Genomic DNA, 21,117 nt, shown 5'->3' with positions numbered 1-21,117 from the left:
TCTTCCTCCAGACTCTGGGACCTTGATTTCCAAAGGAAATGCAAAATTTACTTTCATCAGAGAACATAACTTTGGAACACTCAGCAGCAGTCCAGTCCTTTTTGTCTTTAGCCCAGGCGAGACGCTTCTGACGCAGTGTCTTGTTCAAGAGTGGCTTGACACAAGGAATGCGACAGCTGAAACCCATGTCTTGCATACGTCTGTGCGTGGTGGTTCTTGAAGCACTGACTCCAGCTGCGGTCCACTCTTTGTGAATCTCCCCCACATTTTTGAATGGCTTTTGTTTCACAATCCTCTCCAGGGTGCCGTTATCCCTATTGCTTGTACACTTTTTTCTACCACATCTTTTCCTTCCCTTCGCCTCTCTATTAATGTGCTTGGACACAGAGCTCTGTGAACAGCCAGCCTCTTTAGCAATGACCTTTTGTGTCTTGCCCTCCTTGTGCAAGGTGTCAATGGTCGTCTTTTGGACAGCTGTCAAGTCAGCAGTCTTCCCCATGATTGTGTAGCCTACAGAACTAGACTGAGAGACCATTTAAAGGCCTTTGCAGGTGTTTTGAGTTAATTAGCTGATTAGAGTGTGGCACCAGGCGTCTTCAATATTGAACCTTTTCACAATATTCAAATTTTCTGAGATACTGATTTTGGGGTTTTCATTAGTTGTCAGTTACAATCATTAAAATTTAAGGAAAGAACACTTGAAATATATCAGTCTGCGTGGAATGAATGTATACATTATACGTTTCACTTTTTGAATGGAATTACTGAAATAAATCAACTTTTTGATGATATTCTAATCAGATGACCAGCATCTGTATTACTGACGACTGCTGTTATTGTTTAGGTGTGTTGAGACTGACTGCATAGTGAATTTCATGAGTCAGCACAATCGCAAACAATGTCAAGGTTAGGGATAGGGCACACGTCAGCATCATCAGAAAATGTCTGATATTGAGTGACAAACTTGCACTCATCTGAATCTGTGCGACTCCACTTTATAAATGTACAGACTAAAGAGGAAAAACAACTACACGCACGTGATGCACACTGTTAGCTAGCTGACACTACTGGTAATGTATTTACAGTTAAATAGAAATTTGAGCCTGGCCACTCCTTTCCAACTACAACAAAACACATTATAAATCTGTTAACCATGCAAATGCACACAAGACATATATAGTATCGTATCCAAACACATGGATGAGTGATCACTCATGCTTAACCCAGCACACATACACATACACACAGTCTCCCTTCTCCCATTTAGCAGGGCCAAGAGGCTAAAAGAGCTGAGCCAGGGAGATCCCAGGCGAACTCAGCCTGAACAACAATATATCAAAAAAAGAAAGAAAAAAAAAAACAGCTATCTCACCACTTCATCTGCAGCCCAACTGATCCACAGCAACAGAGGGAGCCGGGCAATGTGAACTGTATATTACATGTAAGAGTGTACATGACCTGGAAGGGAAAATGAAGTTGGGAGGGTCTGGACTGAGCAATGGCAGGACAGCCTCTGTTAGGAAAGTTCATAAATGTTCTGTGTGTCTGTGGAATTTTACAAATCAACTATCTGGGCTGCAAAAACAGATGCAATTTCAGTTTGACTTTGGATTCAATTACTTTGGATACAAGGACATACTGTGCCACTAAGTTATGAACTTTCCTTTTATCCCTCTGCACTGCTGCCACAGTGATATTTTGTTTTTGTCATGCTCGTGTTACACATGTGAAAACCCTGTTAGAAACCAATTTACACAAAATCTAGTTGTGTTAATTAGATTTCCTGTAATCTCTTACCCCATTTAAACCAACCAAATTTCTAGCCTGCGTGCTTTTAAAGAAATCAGATTACTGCAGAAAACTGTAACCACATTACTGTAAACACACTATTTAAGCTGTGGCAGATAAGTTAGTGTATTCCTCAGGTGACCAGCCATCATGTTTTTAGGTGGTGCTGCAGCGAGGAAAGAGCTTTATCATGCAATGTGTTCTGTTTTAATTAAAGAAATGTGTCATTGTCATTTGTTGTTATTTTGATTTGTAGTTTAATTCACTAAGCTAACTATGTTGTGACTGATCTCAAGTGAAGTGACAAGTGAAACCATTTCAAATCCAACCATTTATTGTCCAAGAGGCACAGCAAAGATTATTATTATCAGTTCTTAAAAAGCAGGCTGCTCTGCATTATGACAGAGGCAGTGGCATTCCCTGCCCTCTCAGCATATCTGAAACTAGACCCTGAGGGGGTTTGACCCTTCCGGGGCGATGGGAGAAACACAGCGAAGGCAGAACGGTGTTCAGCTCCGTCAGCAGCTCCCGTCAGTGTTTGTCGCAGGACTCAAGGGAAGTGAAGCGATCTGTGGTTAACGTACTCCAGGACAAAAGAGCAGGAAACTGTCTGCGTTGTTCTGCCATAATCCCTGTCTTACATTACATCTATCCATTACACTCCACCAAATCCCTACAGTCCTTAAACATGGGAACAGATTTGGCTGTTCCACTTGAAAGACACCTTCAAAGATGAGACCTCACACACTAACAGTTGAAGGGTTATGACTATGAAAGGTAAAGAGCAGACCACTTTACTCCATTTATCTCACTCTGTTTGTTGTAAATATCTCAAACAGCAGGGAAAGCACAGCACTCCTCTCCAGCTGTAATCACATGGATGCAAAGAAGACTGAAGAAACAAGGGAAAAGTGACCACTGACAGGACTCAAACTGGGGACATTGTGATTACAGTCTTAACTCACAAGGCCACCAGGATGCCCAGTGTAAATATTATCTCACACCTTGATTGTCCAATTCTGTCCAGGTCTTTTTAAGCAACATGTCAATTTTGAGAAGGGAAAGCATCCCTGCTCTCGGCTTTTCCACCAAGCCAATGAAAAATAAATATCTGAACTAAAATCACAGACTGTGTATTCTCACAGTTTGGACTGATTAATTCAATCACCCATATGTAAGGCACATAAAGTAATCTGTATTCTACTAAATGGATGATATAGTGATATAAGTCTATATGTAATACTATTTATAATCTACTTTTCGCTGTATGTTTTGTGCTGACTCATTTACATACCAAAAAGCAAAGTGATATTATCCAGAATAAACTTTCTGGATAATATCAGAATATCAGACACCAGTGTTGATAATATTTACTTCTCCACTATCTGAGCATCCTGTCATGTCTACAGCACTTTGACAAATCAGACTGTGACCCGGGCAAAGAGCTGCAACGCTTCAAACATTAACAGAGGCAACGGGATAGAGGGACGGACAGAATCAGAGAAGATTTTAAATGATCAGTGGGTGTTTTGAGGCAGAAATGCAGAATATGAAAGGGAGAGTCAAGACGGTGATTCCCTGGTGTCTGAAACACAGCAGGAATAAAATTAACACTCTCAGGCTCTACCCACTGTCCTCGTCTGCCCTTATAGCTTAACAACCTAGTTACCGCTCTGCTCCTCATGATCAACTCTAATAACACTCTCTCATTTTACCGTTAAACGATTTCGAGTTCATGCGGCGAGGACAACACCTTGGCAGCTCGGTAGCACCAAATGCCATAATGAGTCTTGTAAAATCTGTAATAGGAAGCAGCTCTGTCTGAGTCTAAAGTCAGCAGAACAATTTCAACAATGTTTTTTCCCTCCTGAATTAACTTCTCACTACAGCTCATGTCTATTATCTAGTTTGTAATTTGAAAATCACTGTGAAACGTCATTTTTATTGATGTGGTGATAAGCATAAGAAAGGTGCTTCTAACTGCCAGTCGATGATAAAGAAGAAGGAAATTCACCACCAATGCAAAGAAAAAGCAATGATATTTTCAAAGGAGCGTTAAGTTAAATCAGGTTTTCTATTCCCTGCTCTCATAAATTAAAACAGTGAAATTAATCTGATCATTTATTTTAGAAGGTCAGTTTATTAAGCACTAGTGACATTGGACAAAACTGTAAAACATGTTTGGTCACCATAAAGTCAATATTGAGTACTATAAATCTCTTTGGGCCCATTAGAGGTATCGATGAGACTGTTTTAGCCTAACTGGGTGGGTTAACTATCCTGCAAATCAAAAAAGGTTGAAGTTTGTTTACTGTAACTGTAAAATAAACCCCTGATACCCTCACCTTTATTTCTCCTTCAGCTGCAGTAGCATGAAACAGCAAAAAACAGCAAAGAGGTGTACCTGCTGCATTATGATGACTGGCTGTGGCTGAGGGGGGAGATTAGCCTTGCTAGCTGCCGTTAGCAGCTAAATCTGTCCATCTAAAACCATCTACCATCAGACGGGAATGAAGCGGAGCAGAAAATCAATTTACAACGGCCCCCAGCAAGGTCGCCTTCTTGCATCCGCACTGAGAAACCACCTGAAGGCTATACCCCATGCACGAACGACAGCCTTGTTGGCATGAATGACTGTTTGGTATCTGATGTGATTTTATTTTTCCTTTGGTTTGGTTATACTTAATTCCTCTCATTACCATTGTTTATAAAGATAGAGCATTAAGTTGTTGTACTCACCAATAAGGTATGAAACAACCAAATTTTGCTTCAAAGGTAGAATTCACTTTCAAAACTGCTATATACACAAGCTCATATGCATTACCAAGGACGGCAAAATTGCATGTTACGGTGTACGGTGACATGACAAAAAGCTAATCATGTTCTTTTTCTGCACTGACAATGTCAGGTGACTGACTCCTGGAGCATTAGAATGGACATCCAACTTCCCTAGTCATCATCAATCATCAACACAAAAGATGAAAAACTGATTAAAAAGTCAAAAGGTACGGGCATGTGGACAATTCTGTTGCATCACACTTGCTTTCAAAACATGCTTATCCAATTTAGCATACATTAGCAAGTGCAGCAATAGCATGCTAGCATGTAGTCTAATATTTAAAACTTTGCTAAACTTTAGGTTTTATGAGGTAATTTCATTCCAACCATAGCTTATGAATGTTTGGGAGACCCTATAAATGTGGTCATGGTTGGTTAAACATTTTATTATTTGTTTAGTTGTTCTGTCAGTTTTCTTTACATAGTTTACTATATTATATAAATCTCAAAGTGTAGGCTCTCCAAGTTTAAGTATAAACTAAGCCTAGCTGTTATTTCCTAAAAAAAAAAAAAGAAAGAGCAGAATTCCTCCCAGAAACACACTGCACACATCTAAAACTGGCTACACTAGCTTGTGGAGTAGGTGTGGCGCTGATCCTGAAAGTTAGCCTAGCTTATCTGTTTTAAAGCTCAACGATGGCGGCTGGTTATTCTTGGCCAGATAAGAAGCCACGGCTTGCTGTGGAGGAGCAGGCCAGAGGTGGAGGTGTTATCATGGTAGGAGGACCCCTCCTTCAACAGGGATCTGTATCTCCTCTCTCCTGGCTGCTTGCGCTCCGTCACACCAGATGAGGTTAGCGGGCACTGCAGCACTGAGGCCATTAGATATAACAGAGAGCGCAAAAAAGAAGTGGCAACACAGACATCGGAAGCTTCATGGCCAAAAGTATGTGGACACATTTATTGCAGCCATATGTGATAAGTGAACATCTTATTCCAAAACCACAAGCATTAACGCATTACACAGCCTCCACTCTTCTTCTTTCAGGCTTTGCACCAGAGCATTAGTGAGGTCCAACACTGTTGGTGATCAGGTCTGGCTCACAGTCTGCTTTCCAGTTCATCCTAAAGGTGTTGGATGGCGTACATGTCAGGCCTCTGTGCAGCCCAGTTAAGTTATTTAACTGCAAACTTGGAAAACTATTTCTCTACATCCCCCTGTGTAAAAGGCTCTATGTTTCCCTCCCTCTCCACCTCAAGCTGATGTGTGGCGAGTGTTTTGGAGCAAAATAGCTGGGTGCTACGCATTGGTGGTGGTTGAGATGAGTTTATATAGAAATGTAATCCATCATTATTATTATTTATTCGTTGTGCCCAGGGGCATTTTCATGTCGAAACAGAAAGGGCTTCCCCAAAAGTTTGAAGCAAACTATCATCTGAAATATTATAAACTCAAATTTGATCCAGATTGTCAGGATTTGGTTGAAGAGATAGCCCAGAGAATTAGTAGTTTTGAAGAATTTTACTGTTCTTTCCACTTATCCAGAGTCAGAAACTAACACATGCCTTAAGACAGATCTTTTTTATGTATTGGGTGTAGTCTGAAGTTATATCAAACAGCAATATTTGGCTATCTTGGCTCAACTGTTAAATGTTTATGGCAGGGGTCGGCAAATACGTCTGGTATCGGGCCAAATTTTTTTCAAGCCGTTACATGGCGGGCCAGAACAAAGTCAAATTATTTCAAATCCTAGTATACTCATATGCACGTTTAGCTCAGTCGGTACTGTGCGGGACTCTGGTTAGGAAGGTTGAAAGATCGGTTCTAACTAACTGCAGATATTTATTTTTTCTCCCTTGTTAAATAAATTGATTATAAGGACACTTCTGCACACACAGGTTTATGATAAATGCTCACAATAAAAAAAAAAGCACGGGGAGAACATGCAAACTCCACACAGAAAGGCAGGGGAAACCGGGGTTTGAACCCATCACCTTCTTGCTGTGAAGCGACAGTGCTAACCACTGCACCACCGTGCCGCCCTTCCAGTCACTATCAATTTATATATTTTTATTTTTCTGCTATCAAAGCAATCTGGCCAGATATTGCTGGTGGGCCTGTTCTGGCCCGCAGGCCGCCTATTGCCGACCACTAACATAATCATGATGCCATAGACATCCAGATAATAGCAAGTAAACTGAGCTTTTCCAAGCTGTCTGATGGGAGGTCCACAGTCTCAGACTCTGAAAACTCCTGGTCTTGAGTTTAGATGGACAAATGGTAACCCTGCCGTTTACTGTCCCGTCTCTGCACCCGTTGTCATGTTCAACTAATGTTGATCATAACAGCAACAACAACATGAGCTGCTCCAGTGAAAGACGAATGGATCAAACCGTAGATGGAGGAGTCAGCCGCATTCCTTCAGCATGGGTCCCCTCTCAGCAGGTGGTCCTCTGAGGGGAATGTGATGACAGTCTGACAGAGGAACTTCTGGTATGCTGATAATGCAGCGCTCTGCTTACTACTGTAAAACACTGGGGCAAATCTTCCTCTGCTGTCCACCTCGAGGAACAGCTGGGCCTGTTCTCTCGACTACAGCTCTGTAAACAGTCTCTACTCACTCAAACATTTTTCTGCAATCATTTAATTGTTGATGCAAGGACAGGCATCGGATTGATGCATAGCTGCAACCGGAGCCAAAAGCAGTCAAAACAATTGTTCTAGAAAGTCGGGTGTTTATTCAGACTGTTGACAGAACCAAGATGCAGCAGATCCACATCTAAATCTCTGGAAAACTGAGTGAATTTACCGTGACCCTAAGAAACTTTAAGCATTACATCTGGTTTCATTCTGAATATAACAAAGTATAACTGATTTAAATTCTCACACCTTACACCTCCCTACAAAGAAGTCCACATTCCAGGAGACAGTCAAGAGACAATTTACTTTTTCTGACTTTTCTCCAATACTTGCTTTTTACTAGGAAAATACTACATATGTTTACTCAAATTAAAGATATTAGTCAGTGGTTCCCAATGTTGAAAGTCATTTAGAAATATATGTATTTTGGAACCTGCTTTGTTGATAGCCATGTTTGCTAATTAGCATTTTTCTTCTTCCCGGCCTTTAGCTGACAAGCTGCTACATGTCATGGTGTGTTAGCGTCTCATGTGCACGTGTGTGTACATGAGAGTCCTTATGTGTGCTAGCAGACCACAAAATACAAACAAAACCTCTGGGGAAAATATTGCTCTGTAGCGCCACAAGAGGTCAAAAACTCCAAAGGATACACTTGAAAAGATTTGACTTCTTCCACCACTGCTAGTTTCAATCAAGTGACAATAGAGGAAGAGACTAAACATTGTTAGTGTAAATTGTGGCTTAACAACCTCTGTGGGGAAACTAAACCACTGCAGCAGCAAGATGTAACAGGATACTATAAAGAACAACTTGTAAAAGTAACCAGACACAGGTCATGCACTTCAAGGCTTTTCAAGCCTCTTTTATCATACCTTCCTGAATGTGCTGTATATCTGTCAGTCTGTTGATGTGGACCACTTCAGCTCCTCCCTGCTTTTTCCTGCACCACCAACGTCTCCATCGGTGTCCTACCCAGACGATCCGAAAAGAGCCAGCATTTTCATCTCCATGAATCTTTCATGCCGTCTAAAACAGCACTAACACACGTTGCAACAAATCCCTTCGAGAAACCCTTCCCCTCCTCCTGCTGGGGAAGCGGGTTCATCCACGCACCAGGGACCTCTCACCGCTCTCTCTCTCTCGCTCGCTCGCTCCCTGACAGCCTGACCTACTGTGTGTTTCCTCCTCCTCTGTCTTCTGTGTCTCTACCTTTATGCTGCTGTCTCTTTCATCCTTTATTTGATCTCCAGAGTATTCCCTTTTCTCTTTCTCTGTCTGGCCTCAATATCCGACAGATACTGTCCACGCCCATCCAGACTGTACACAGGATAAGCTGCAGAGCACACAGACAACAAACTGTAGGAGCACTCAAGTGCTTGTTATTTAGCACACATATGTAAAAATCTAAATAAAAGCATGCAGAAATTCATGCATATGCCTTTGTGATACTGACAAAACATTTTTATTTTCAATTCAAGCATTGACCTAAAAACATTCTTATCTTGTCAAATTAATGTATTTCATATAATCTTATAAGGTTTGGTCATAGTAAGCTATGATGCCATGTATGCTGCTGAGTGGCACTTAGCTATAAGCTGCAAGCACAGATAAATTTCAGATAATTTACATATTTACTAACATTTTCTGCACTTTCTTCCTGTGTTTCTGAACCAATTATGGGTCCAAAGTCTGGATCCTGTCCTGTCCCCCGTCATCATGTGCTGCATTTCAAGCGGATAATACACGTTTAGGAAGTCAAATTGCCAAAACCTCTCTGTTCCCAGTTACGTCTTAGTAACAAGTGGATTGCTGATGTTATTTCAAATGAATCTGTCCTTACTGAACTAACTTTATGCCAAGCATTGTCAAGAGCAAAGTTGAATGATATTACGTCAAACAGCCTTATTTCCCTCTTTTTCAAAGGCAGTGAATGATAAATACCAATAAATCTGACCGCTCCTTCAATACCGTTACTAAAATCTAAAGTGAGCCAATGTGACACGGACCATGAACTCAAAAGCCATAACTGCAAGTGAGGAAGGACACACTTCTTTAATCGGGTGTTAGCTGAAATAAGTCAGTCTCATACACACACACAGACAGCAAAACACTCACACAAGACCTTTAAGAGTTCTTATCTTTGACTGTCAGTTTGTGAATGTGTGAAAGGAGGAAAGGGCAGCCATAAGCGTGCGAGGCTGGAGGTGCTGCATGTCCCTGTGTATGAGAGTTTCCTATCCAGCCTCCTGCAGTTTAAATAACAGCCATTATTACTGTGAAGGAGGATGCCGTCTAATTACACGGCAAACAGATAAACACACACACCTGGTGTTACTCCATTCCTAAATATTACTTTTATCTCAACATGCTCCTGAGTTAAAATTGTTGTCTGCACACAAGTGCAAACTATTCTCACTATTCACAGAGCATTCTGAATCACTCAAATTACTGGTAATATTACTGCTGGAGTTTATCCAAATACAACATTTCCCTTAACCCTTTAACTTGCAAAAAAGCAACATTATTAGCAAAGGTCTGTTATATATAATATACTAATATCTTTATTTACCATGCTGTCGGTATATTGATGTAATGATTCCATCCATTTACCTCCGGAGTAACCAGCGCGTTGTTAAAGGTCTCTCCGTCAGCTCGACGTCTCTCCCTGACTGACCTCCAGACTGTCTGAAGGGCTGCTGTCTCTGCTGGGTGTCTGGCCTGAAGTCCTCAGACGCAGACTGAAAAACGCGCCCTAGAAACAGGCTGGCTCTGTCTCCATAATTCAGGTGTGTGAATTAGATCGGCTGCATTATTTAACCGTGGCACAGTTGCAGTGGCCGGTCCCCCCGCTGATCCAAATGTGTCACTTCACCTCGCAATCCTCTCAGGGTGACAGGGCCCTTCTGGCCAAACACACACACACAGACACACACCCACAGATATGTGTGCACATACACCTAGTGCAAGAAATGTCCCCAAGTAGAAATGTGTCTCCCATTGCACAAAAACACACAAAGAAGCAGCTTCAGCAGTCATTTATGAGCACACACACAGGCAGACCCATATGCTATATTATATATAATATGCATATATCACTTGCACTCGCATACATAATTGCAACACACACATGCTGTATCCTCAGTGCTTTCTAGGACATTCCCCACCTACAGGCAGGCTATAACCCAGTTAAGTTGTTTAATTTCAGTTGAAATGTTAATATTAAAACCTCAGCTGACCTGAGTTCAATGTTTCACATGTAAAGAGTTATTAAGCACATGTACACTGTTTATGAAGTTTCTGTGGTAGAAATATTGTCAGCAATGCAGATAAAAATGCCTGCCCACCTGCGCGCACTCTGCCGTGCACTCAGTGAACGTTAAAATGTGTTTTTGGGGAGAGGCTTTGGATTGAGATATTTTTTGGTAAGATAATTTCAAAATGTAGTTGTCCCTTGCTAGTTCACCAGTTTTGCATACCCTAGCTTTAAGGAGGGTGTTTGGAGGCTGGCAGTGTTAGCGGATCTCAGTTTAAAGATGTTTTTTACTCCGGCGTTTCCTGTGTTTGGGTTGGCAAACAGACCACTTTTGCCCCTCACTCACTCTTCTTCTCTTTCGTTTCCTTTGGCATTCCTTCCTCTCCTATTTTTGTCTTTCTAAAAACTCTCTCTGTTTGATTTGCCTCTTTATGTTTTCTTCCCTCATCTTGCACTCTTTACACACCTCTTTCACTGCACTGTGTCCATTTATGGGCAGCGTGCTCAGAGCTAAGTCTCCTTCAAGCAAACCAACACAGAGTCAATGTTTCCCTGGATTTGAGGTGGAATAGAGTTCTGCTGGCTTCTTCACCAGAGAGCAACAGGTTTGATACTTAACAACAGACACATTCTGTCAGAATGTCTTTTAAAAAAGCAAATAAACAGCTTACAAATCACGTGTTGATAAAACAACAGCTACATACAGTACAATCCCCATGTCAAGAAATGTTAAGGCAAGCTGCAGTGTTCCAGACCACAAATGCTCAGAACTAGTGTTTCACATCCTAAATGTAGCTTCAGCAGTCTCAAACAAGTTAATGTGGTGTTCCTATGATCTAAATGAATGACAAAAGTCCTTGCTGTGTCCTTGTGGCTTTGTGGTCCAAGATGCACACAAAGGAATCACTAAGCCTCTGGTTCAGCCATGGAGCTTAGTTTCTGTCGAGTTAAGGAAAATGACTTATTTTACATATAGGAGAAGATGCAGATATTTATAAATGAAATAATGAATCGATTAGTCATGCGTAATAGGCAACTATTTTGATAATCAGTGCTCTAAATTATTCTTAATAAATGTGAATGAGTTGGAATATAATCTAAAAATTAAGCAAAAGTTTCAGTTTGAAGTTGGCATACTGTGTGTGTGTGTGTGCATATCTACCTGTATATGATAGTAAACCACTGATCTGTCATTTATTTAAAATCTGCAAAATGTCTGTGCAGCAGACTGTTCAGTTGATTCAATGTAGAATATTATCACCAAAGTATGGAGAACTACAAACTATGTGAGTTACAGTGTGTGTGTGTGTGTGTGTACTTGACAATAAACTGAGTAAGAACCCAAGGGACAATGAGTTGGAGGGGAATGGATGAGACAAATGGATATTTGTAAATGGACTGTACTTACATAGCACATTCCTAGTCTTCTGACCAACTAAAGCGCTTATAAGCTTCATCACATTCACACACAGACGGCAGAGGCTAAGGTGCCAACTGCTCATCAGAAACAGAAACTAACATTCACACAACCATCGGGAGCAATCTGGGGTTCAGTGTGGAGACTGGAGGAGCCAGGGATTGAACTGCTGATCTTCTGATTAGTGGGCAACCCACTCTACCTCCTGAGCCACTGCTGTCCCCGAGACCCCCCCACCTCTTGGCATGCCAGCAGGCCCGACCGTGCCACAATCTGCAATCACTTCCTGCATCCACTGTGTGTGTGTGTGTGTGTGTGTGTGTGTGTGTGTGTGTGTGTGTGTGTGTGTGTGTGTGTGTGTGTGTGTGTGTGTGTGTGTGTGTGTGTCCACCCAGCTGAAGGCTGACTAACAAGCTCCTGGTGGGACTGGCAGGTGAGGAAGAGGAGGGAAAAGGAAGAAGCGCTGATTTTTTTGTAAAGCAAGTGGACACCAGCTCATAAAATGGTTTGCTGGATCAACCAAACCTGTAAATGTTTTAGAAGATTCCTGAAACTTACTTCAGGTGTGTGATCCCTCACAGTGGACATCATGTCTGCATTTATTATTGTCACACGATGCAGTGAGGACACTTCCAATCAATCTGCCATTACAACTAAATTACTACACAATAATACAGACTTGATGTTCACTGTGATTGATTATCTACCTGTGGTGAGTTCTAAGACTCTAGTAATAGGTTTTCATATCATATGGAAATGACTGGAAAACAAATAGCTGGCTGGACGTAAGAGAAAATTCATTTTAGAAGCATTAGAATTAGAATGCATCTAAGAATGCATTAGAAAATCAACAGCAGTAACGGACAGTCCGCAGGATGTGTTTTCGAGGTGAAAACATGGCAGCAACATCAGTACTTTAAGCATACAGTCTCAACTGTCGCAAGTGCAAGAATGAGATTTTCCATGTGCTTTGACACCAACAAGACTGGGCTCAGAGCTGAATCCCTCTTATCTTGAAATCCTGATCTGAAGTGCAGCAATTTCCAAACTAACCGTAGCCAACAACAATATTATCACCAATGGCATCTAGCTCTAAGGAGTTAAATTCAAAATCCACAGGTCTGACACATCAAAGGCAGCATAACATTCAGTCTGACACCCAAAATTGGCAACACAACGAGAGCGACATCTGAGCAAGTGAATGAGCAGCAGGTGAGTTGGAAGTCAAAGAAACAGCACCTTTTGTACGTGACACTTAAGTTGACACAGAACTCACACAGATGCAAGACGATAACTAAAGTGCTACTGAAGCATCTGTCGGTTCAGTCCATACCGACAGAAATACAGATCTTCAGGGAACAGAGTAGTTTTGAAGTCGACATTAACATAATTATACAGGGAGAAAACAACAATGCTGTGTCATCATTATACAGTGTAGTTAATAAGTTCATAACATTAGACAGCAGGAAATTTGTACAGCTGCACGAAGAGATTGCGCTTTTCCCGCGCCGCTGCCCCAAAACAAAAAGACTGAGCATACATAAGCGCTCCAGAAACACTCAAAAAACACTGTGGTGGCGTGGCGTCAACCTCAAGAGGCGGCACCACAAACCTCCGTCAAGAACAACCATCCAACCTGCCCAGTTAACCACACCTGTCATCACAGAGCCTATATTTTTGTACATTGTCGATTTAAAAATATATGTGGTTTAAAGTCAGTAATATGTGTAAAATTACACGTGTATTTACAAGTGTGCTTGTGCCACACGGCTACACACACACACACACACACACTAACATTACTTACACATGGGGGGGGGGGTTAACATATGGCTTCCTGTGTATCAGGCGACAGTTAGGAGGCATGTGTTGTTGACAGCATGCAATAAATAATGCAAGGTTTTTTCCACAAGCATATGTTTCTGTGTATGTGTATCATGTGAAATGAGGGGCCCTGGGAATATCTCTGATATGTATCCTAACATGTACCCTGCATGCTTGCTTGCTGATTGGCTGAAAGGCGTTGTAACTGGAGAATCACACTTATCTTCGTGTTACTGTCTGCGGAACTTAAAGATTTAGAAATCTGTTCAGTAGAAATTCAGCCACAAGTAGTTTTGCATAAAAAAGTCAACATTTCCATTTGAGCCATTTCGCAGATGCATTCTTCCCGTAAAGGAAAAACTCTGTAGCTGTGAAGCTCCATCTATATCTGACAGCCTGCTCTGTCTCTGTCACCTTCACCAAAAACCTCCATCAACAAACCTATGCTAAATAAGATGCAAAAATAAGATGCAGTGCATAGAAAACCCCTCTTCTCTCACCCCTCTTGGACATTTTCATGTTTTATTGTTTCACAAAAAGTTGAATCAATGTGTTAAACAAAGTGTCGCGACTTGATTTGCGAAGACACATCATTAGTAAATGGCGATAACCTCTGTTTAGTCACACAGTGTTTCAATTAGAGGTCTGCAAGGCCATCGTGTCCCGACGGGGCCCGACACGCTGGGTCTATTCGGGCCGGGCTCAGGTCACTTTCAGAGGCAAATATTGTACTTTTAACTCTGCTATATTTATCTGACAGCAATAGTTACTAGTTCCTTTTCAAATTCATATTTACATTAAAAGTTTTTAGCAAGCGATTTTCCATCTAAACTTGAAATAAACTGGATAAATTATCCAATATTCTACAATTAAAGCAAAGATCAGAGAAAAGTCTAAAAAGTGAAAACCGATTTGTGTAAAAGAACTTATTTAACAATATAATTATGCAGAACACGTTTGTGAAGAATGACTACTTTTACTTTAATTCCATTCTGTTTTCTGTACTTTTTAGTTAATTAAGATTTTGAATACAGAGCATTTACTTGCAACATAGTATTTTTACATGGTTGTATTAATAGGATCTGAGGACTTCTTCCACATAATCATATGATGTACCCCTCTGTGATAAATAAAGACATGTCTCATTTCATTAATAGTTGCAGCACAGTTCTGCAGCTTCCTGTTGTTCTCCATCCACCACCGGTACACCAATGCCATCAGCGCGGCTCAAAGAGAAGCTGATTACACAAGGACAAGTTGTAATTAAGTCTAGTGTCTTGGGGCTCCTCTCACCTGCTGCCTCACTAAACACTGCTGACACTCACTGAGGCTGACCAATACTTCATTATGGCTTAAGTGAAAAAGAATCAATAGAAGCTAGCAGAGCAGTCAAGTCTGTATGGCCTCCGTCTGGCTTCTCTGTCAGGCATCAATCACAGACAGGGAGCGAGAGAGACAGAAGATCCGGAGAAAAACAGCTGAACAGCAAAGCTCCGAAAAGAAGAGAAAGCAAGTCCTGCAGAATGCTGAGAGGAGCGAAACGTGCAGCTAGCAGCTTTTGTGATGACATTAACAAAAGAGGAGTTTCATTGCGAGATGAGATATCCAGCATATGAAAAAGCAACACTGAGCACTTAAACTGCCTGGATCCTGTATGTGGTAGAGATAACATCATAAATCTCTGTCAGACATCAAAATATGGGCAAAAGCTGAGGTAGGAAAGAGCTGTACTGCAGAACAAAATGATACAGAGAATTGTGCGTAATTGCTATGCAAAGACTGTGCAGGCTTTCCCTCAAATATACAACAAAATCATTCAACGCAAAGACAGACAGGCTTTCAAAGGCTGCGGTATTGTTTGCAATCTTAATTAAAGACACTTTTTCCATTCCACTGAATCTAATCAAAAAATACAGGGTTACAAAATCCACCAAGCTAACATACAAACGTTCAACTCTCACACTTGAACCAAACAAGTGGCTAAAAGACTCACATCACTGAGTCAACAAACCATGTGACTTTTCAAACAGGTGAAAGGCAAACAGAGGCCAGGCACCAGGCTCTCCTGTTGAACACGTCGCTCAGTTGAGTTTATAGCTTTATTTTTCTTGTACCACGTGGCTGTAAAATAAAACTGTGAGCACAGACCTGTGAAATTTGAATTTCTTCACACGGAAACTGAGTCAATGAAGCAGCCTTTAGTAATACTGCTTGTGAAATGAAATGCAACAGGAGGATGGGCAGGAGGACAGGGAGTTATATAAACATCTGCAACAAATATTTTCTTACCTCACACTGGAACACACTGAGGCAACAGAAAATGAAAGACACACTATATGTGGATAAGGAAACAAAACAATCAGGAGAATAATTATTATTTTAAAAAAGTAATGATCACAGTGTGTAGAACACCTTTAAACCTGTCCAAACATACAAACACATGAGATTTAATCAACTGTATTTATGGGGTTCTGGTACTGTTAAAGGCAGTAGATTATCTTGTTCTAATAAACTCTCAGTTAATTGCAATGTATTTTAGGGTGCCATGGATGTTTAGTGAACACACCTCTAGCAGACCCAACACTAACGGAACTTCAGGACCTTCACAAGAACAATACTTGTTGCGGGGTAGCCACTGGATCTGGTTATACAGGGCTTCAAAATTGCCAGTCAGTGCTTGGTCAGATTCATTGGCTTGTTTACTTATTCTTTGAGATGTTGTATGGTGCTAAAACTGTACACATTTGAGCAGTTAAAAAATACTTCCTGGACTGGTAAAGAACAGAATCCCGGCAGTAAATTAAGTTTCCTCCAAAACGCTTTTGGCAAAAACCATTTAGAACAATATAAAGTTAAGTTGCTAAAACTTTAAGGCCCTAACAGATAAATGAAGGATAAAAAAACGCATTAGTTGGTGGAGGTGTCTTATAAAGTTTAACATATTCATATAACCATTATTTTGTGTGTTTAAACTTAGTGTGATTCTGATAGCAGTGGAAAGCAATGGAAAGAGGTGGCTATCATGAACTATCTTTCATGTGCATGTCACTGGGTTCAGAGTAGTACAACTGGAATTAAACTGCACTCCTGCAACAACACATCAAATAATATTTCCACCAGACTCTGGAGAAACACTCCCAGACAACAGTCCAGACTCCCCAGGTGTAAATGAAACAGAAGGCCAACTGAAACTTTTCAGAGGAAAGGTACTGAAGAAAGCATCCGTTCTCCTAGAAAGATCCTAGAAATATCTGATAACTCTTGAAAGACAGACACTGACAAGTGAGGCTAAATATCAAATTTTCAAGCAAGTGAGCAGCTTCCAGAGACTTTCGAACTCATTCAGTCATGATGTGAAGCAACAACACAATCTCACCTCTTCTCTTTCCAATGTGATTACCTGAGCCGACACTGAGGCCTCAAAGGTTTTTACATCAATGAGGTGAATGAGGCCCCGCCACGCTGAACCAGTGCTAATCCAGATTAATGCCAGCTTGGGTTTTTTTTCTCCACGGTGGTCATTCCCAGTGATGGAAATCCTATTAATACAAAAGCTTGTTTCAGCCATGAAATTGCAAACAAAGAGTTGCTTCAAAAAGGAAGAAATTACTTATTTGGTGGAGTTACCCCCAAGAAAAAGAAGAACAGAGGAGGGATTTGTTACAAACTGTTACACTGAAGCAAAGACTTCACCATTGGAAATGTTTTTTTTGTTTAACATAAATGAGATGACATTAGACTAATGAGATGTGATACTTTTCAGTGGGTTTATCACTACAAAAGGACCCATTTCACATTACACAAAGCCATTTGTCTCAAAGTTAATTTAAAAAATACTGACTGATGTAGATTTTAAGAACTGCATTTTTTAAGAGAAGGTTTGTCAGCACATGTACCCAACCATGAGCCTCCTTGCTTCATTTGTACTGGTTGCAGTTTGGGTCCTAGTGTAGCTGCCTCAGTTATATCAGTTTTGTGCTGTTGCAGGCAGCAGAGACTCCCCAGACAGCCTATAAACCAGCTGACCCTAGTCCAAAAATGGCTACCCTGTAATGGAGAAAAGAAGCATTCCTGAAATACTAAAGTACACTTAGCACAATGATGCATTTGTCCAAAGATAGCCCTGCAGCGCTGCCTTGGATTTCATTGAAAAAGAGGAGGTATGTTCCAGATGGTTTGTGCTGTTGGGATTATGTAAGAGCATTCAGAAGGGGGAAAACTCTGAATCCCCATCATTTGGTCAAATAAAAGCACATGGCCTCGTCTGTGTGACACTGTTGACACGGTGATGCCCAGTAGTGGCAGTTGAATAATTGCTCTCCATGGAGTTTTGTGGCCATTAAACATGCCTACAAGCGGTGACACATCAATCACGGCACCAACTGAGGCAGCATTAATTAAAAATATGAATTTGAAATAAATTATCACTGCTTTGGGTCACAGCATAACCCATATATAGCGCACACTGAGGCCGCCAGAGAGGGAATTAGTGCTCAGTTAATTATGATACACTGATATGCATGTTTCCTGTGGGGGGAGAAAAATCAACAAAGTGCACTACAGTGAAATATCCCTCGAGGTCTACGAGCTCTACATGGCTATTTGGCCAACAATGTTTTGGTGTCACCAACAAATTTACTTATCAACTGTAATTTACATTCTGGTAATTTGTTTTTAAACCCATATTTAACCACAAGAGGTATGTTTGCAGAACGTGTAGATGTGTACACAAATCATCTTGTCGTTCTGAATTGGGGATTTCCGTGCAGCATGTGCATATTTTAATAGAAAGGCAAAAGTCTCCATTAAAAACACCATATGGGAATGATCATGGAAGCCCTGACATATGATTATGGTGGTTCAGAATCATTTTTCCATTTACTGGGGAGAACCCTGAGTGAACATGCCGAACCTTTTAAAAAAAGAGTCACCAGCTCACTGAAACGCTTTCATTAAAACTGTGTTCTACCAGACACATAGTTCCTTTAACCGGTGCATTCAGCCGTTATTATTTTTCAGCTACATAATGACTCAGGCAGCTCTTGTAAGCAGCTGGTTTTGGGACCAAAGACTTATTATCTCTGACCGTTATTATTCTTTTATCCATCTGTTTATCTATTCTAGTTCTAGTTCCAATGTGATTACCTTTTTCTGACTTGGGAGCAATCACACATTACTCAAAGATTATTTCCCAAATGCAAGTCCTGCAGTCACACCTGATAGAGAAATAAGCCCAAACCGTAGTCATTTTTAGCATGTTATATATTTAGTTAGTTCAAAAGTGAAGCCAGATACAAACAGAGTATAGCTACTGTTAGTTAAATTGATTGTTTTAGTATAAATGTTTTTACTACTTAATTTTACTCGGACATTAAAAATTCCCAAGACTCCAAATTAAAACGCTGACATTCATTGTCCCCCCCCCCCACCCCACGCCTGTAAACGTGGTCAAACTTCAATAGACACACAAATGGACAGATTGTAGCCATAATGTAACATGGTTAGCAAGTTTCATACAAACTACACAACTACACTACAGATAACTGTTCCATTAAAAGAGAACATCTGTCGTGATGTGAATGGCTAGACCTCCAATATATAACCACTCCAAGTTCTCAACTATAATTGGCAGGAAAAAATTGTCTTATATTAAAGCCATTAATGCTAATAATAAGAGCAGAAAGCACACAGTATGGAGGTTGTGGCTCTCTGCTACCTCCAGGTTCACAGAAACCCAGCCAGATACACACACACACACACACACACACACACACACAGTCTCACCATGCCGATGGACAACTGGTGTCCTCTGCAGTGCACACATGGCTGGGTGCAGAAAGACAAGCATGTCAGTAGAAGACGTGAACCGTGTGTCATTTCTCGTTCTGATGGTGAGTGTCGAACACGACCCACCATGTTTTGAACCAGTCTGTGAAAAACTGGTCAGCTAAGGCGCCAGGAAAGAAATAGAAAATTGTCTCGCTGTCACTTGGAGCAAAATTCAAAGCTGATAAAGTTGCCAGGGAAGTCAGGTGTGAAACACATGATTTTATACAAACATTACCAACCAAATCTGGTCTGAATAAAACCAGAAAAAATAATAACAAAATGCCCAGTTTTTTCCTGTTTAAGACACTTTTCTTATATTTCTTTTTATTCTATTCAATTAATTTCACTTCAATTAAAATATGTTCATTTACATATTGTAGAATAATCTCTAAATGTTATTTTTCTTAGTGGGTGAAAATCTTTGTTTTGAGATTATAACCCAGTGTGTGTTACACAGGTCTTGGCTATGCAATGTGTCGCTCCCCGAGGCTGCTGGGAGAACAGAGAGGCGGCTCTGATGAGTCCCTGAGTCACATGTTTCATTCTCTGCCAGCGTCCAGAATATCGCCAGAACCCTGCAGCTACAAACTGTGTCAGTCCCAAGAACAGTCAGGAGTCTGGTCCTATGAATCCACTGTGTGTGTGTGTGTGTGTGTGTGTGTGTGTGTGTGTGTGTGTGTGTGTGTGTGTGTGTGTGTGATCATTGAGTGTGTGTTTGTTCTTTTGGAAATCACAGCTTGGTGTCCCAGCTGAAGAGCATCTCTGACTCCCATGGTTTGGCTTACCCATTAATTCATGAGCATGCGGTGTGATCAGCCAGTAAACCAGTCTAAAGGTAAACCAGTATGCAGTCATGTTGTCAACACAGGAGCAAATTAGGTGAAGCAAGCAAAGTTACTTTGGTTGTCCAATGTCCCTGAAGTAAAAGTCTAATTCCTTTTCTCACAGACAATGTTAGGTTTAGATGAACATGAAACTCAAAATATGAACAACTGTGTTAGAAAATATGTGTTAGTAATTTTCTAAATGATCATCATGAAATATTGAAGACCTGAAACTAGTAATTAAGTGAATTTGCTCCTAACTGTTCTGATTCATGTATCTGGTTGGTGTCTTCTCCATAGCAATGCCCACTGAGGATCATGGGAACTGTAGTATGTAGCCAAAACAGTTTTTTTCTCCCAAAAATGTGCAATTTTTGTGTCACAGTTGAAATATATAGAATGTATTGCCACCACATAGACTTCAGCCTGCACCTACAGCTGCAGGTGCCTGTGGTTGGTTCAAACCATCCATTTCATTTCTGTGTTTAAACCATTAAACTCTGGTCACAGACGTTCACACCAGGAAAAAATACATTCAGGCTGGTGATGTTTCTCTGTGTTAAAGTACTAATAAACCAGTTAATAAACCAGTCAATTCGACTGGTTTAAATAGAGGTAACTGAGGTATCTTAAGTACACACACACACACACACTGTTCTCTCTCTGTAAAGGGCTGAGTTTAAGTGTGTGTGTGCTGATATCAGAGAGGAGGAATGCCATTTGGGATTATAGTGTCACCCTGACACTTCTATTAATAACACAG

General features: G+C 40.8%; 1 protein-coding gene and 1 long non-coding RNA gene across 4 annotated transcripts in view; one reads left to right on the top strand and one right to left on the bottom strand.

Moving 5' to 3' along the window:
* The window catches only part of LOC123972848 (disco-interacting protein 2 homolog C), a 459,676-nt gene that overhangs the window by 141,014 nt on the left and 297,545 nt on the right, over positions 1-21,117 (bottom strand). The gene's annotated exons all lie outside the window — the stretch shown is intronic.
* On the top strand, positions 12,753-20,813 carry LOC123972859. Its single transcript, XR_006825488.1, has 3 exons — positions 12,753-13,089; positions 19,988-20,365; positions 20,655-20,813. It is a non-coding gene; the product is annotated as an uncharacterized LOC123972859 (long non-coding RNA).

The sequence above is a fragment of the Micropterus dolomieu genome, linkage group LG06 (genome assembly GCF_021292245.1).
Source record: "Micropterus dolomieu isolate WLL.071019.BEF.003 ecotype Adirondacks linkage group LG06, ASM2129224v1, whole genome shotgun sequence".
Lineage (NCBI taxonomy): Eukaryota > Metazoa > Chordata > Actinopteri > Centrarchiformes > Centrarchidae > Micropterus > Micropterus dolomieu.
The sequence above is the reverse complement of the archived record's forward strand: the minus strand, read 5'-3'. Positions and strand labels throughout refer to the sequence as shown.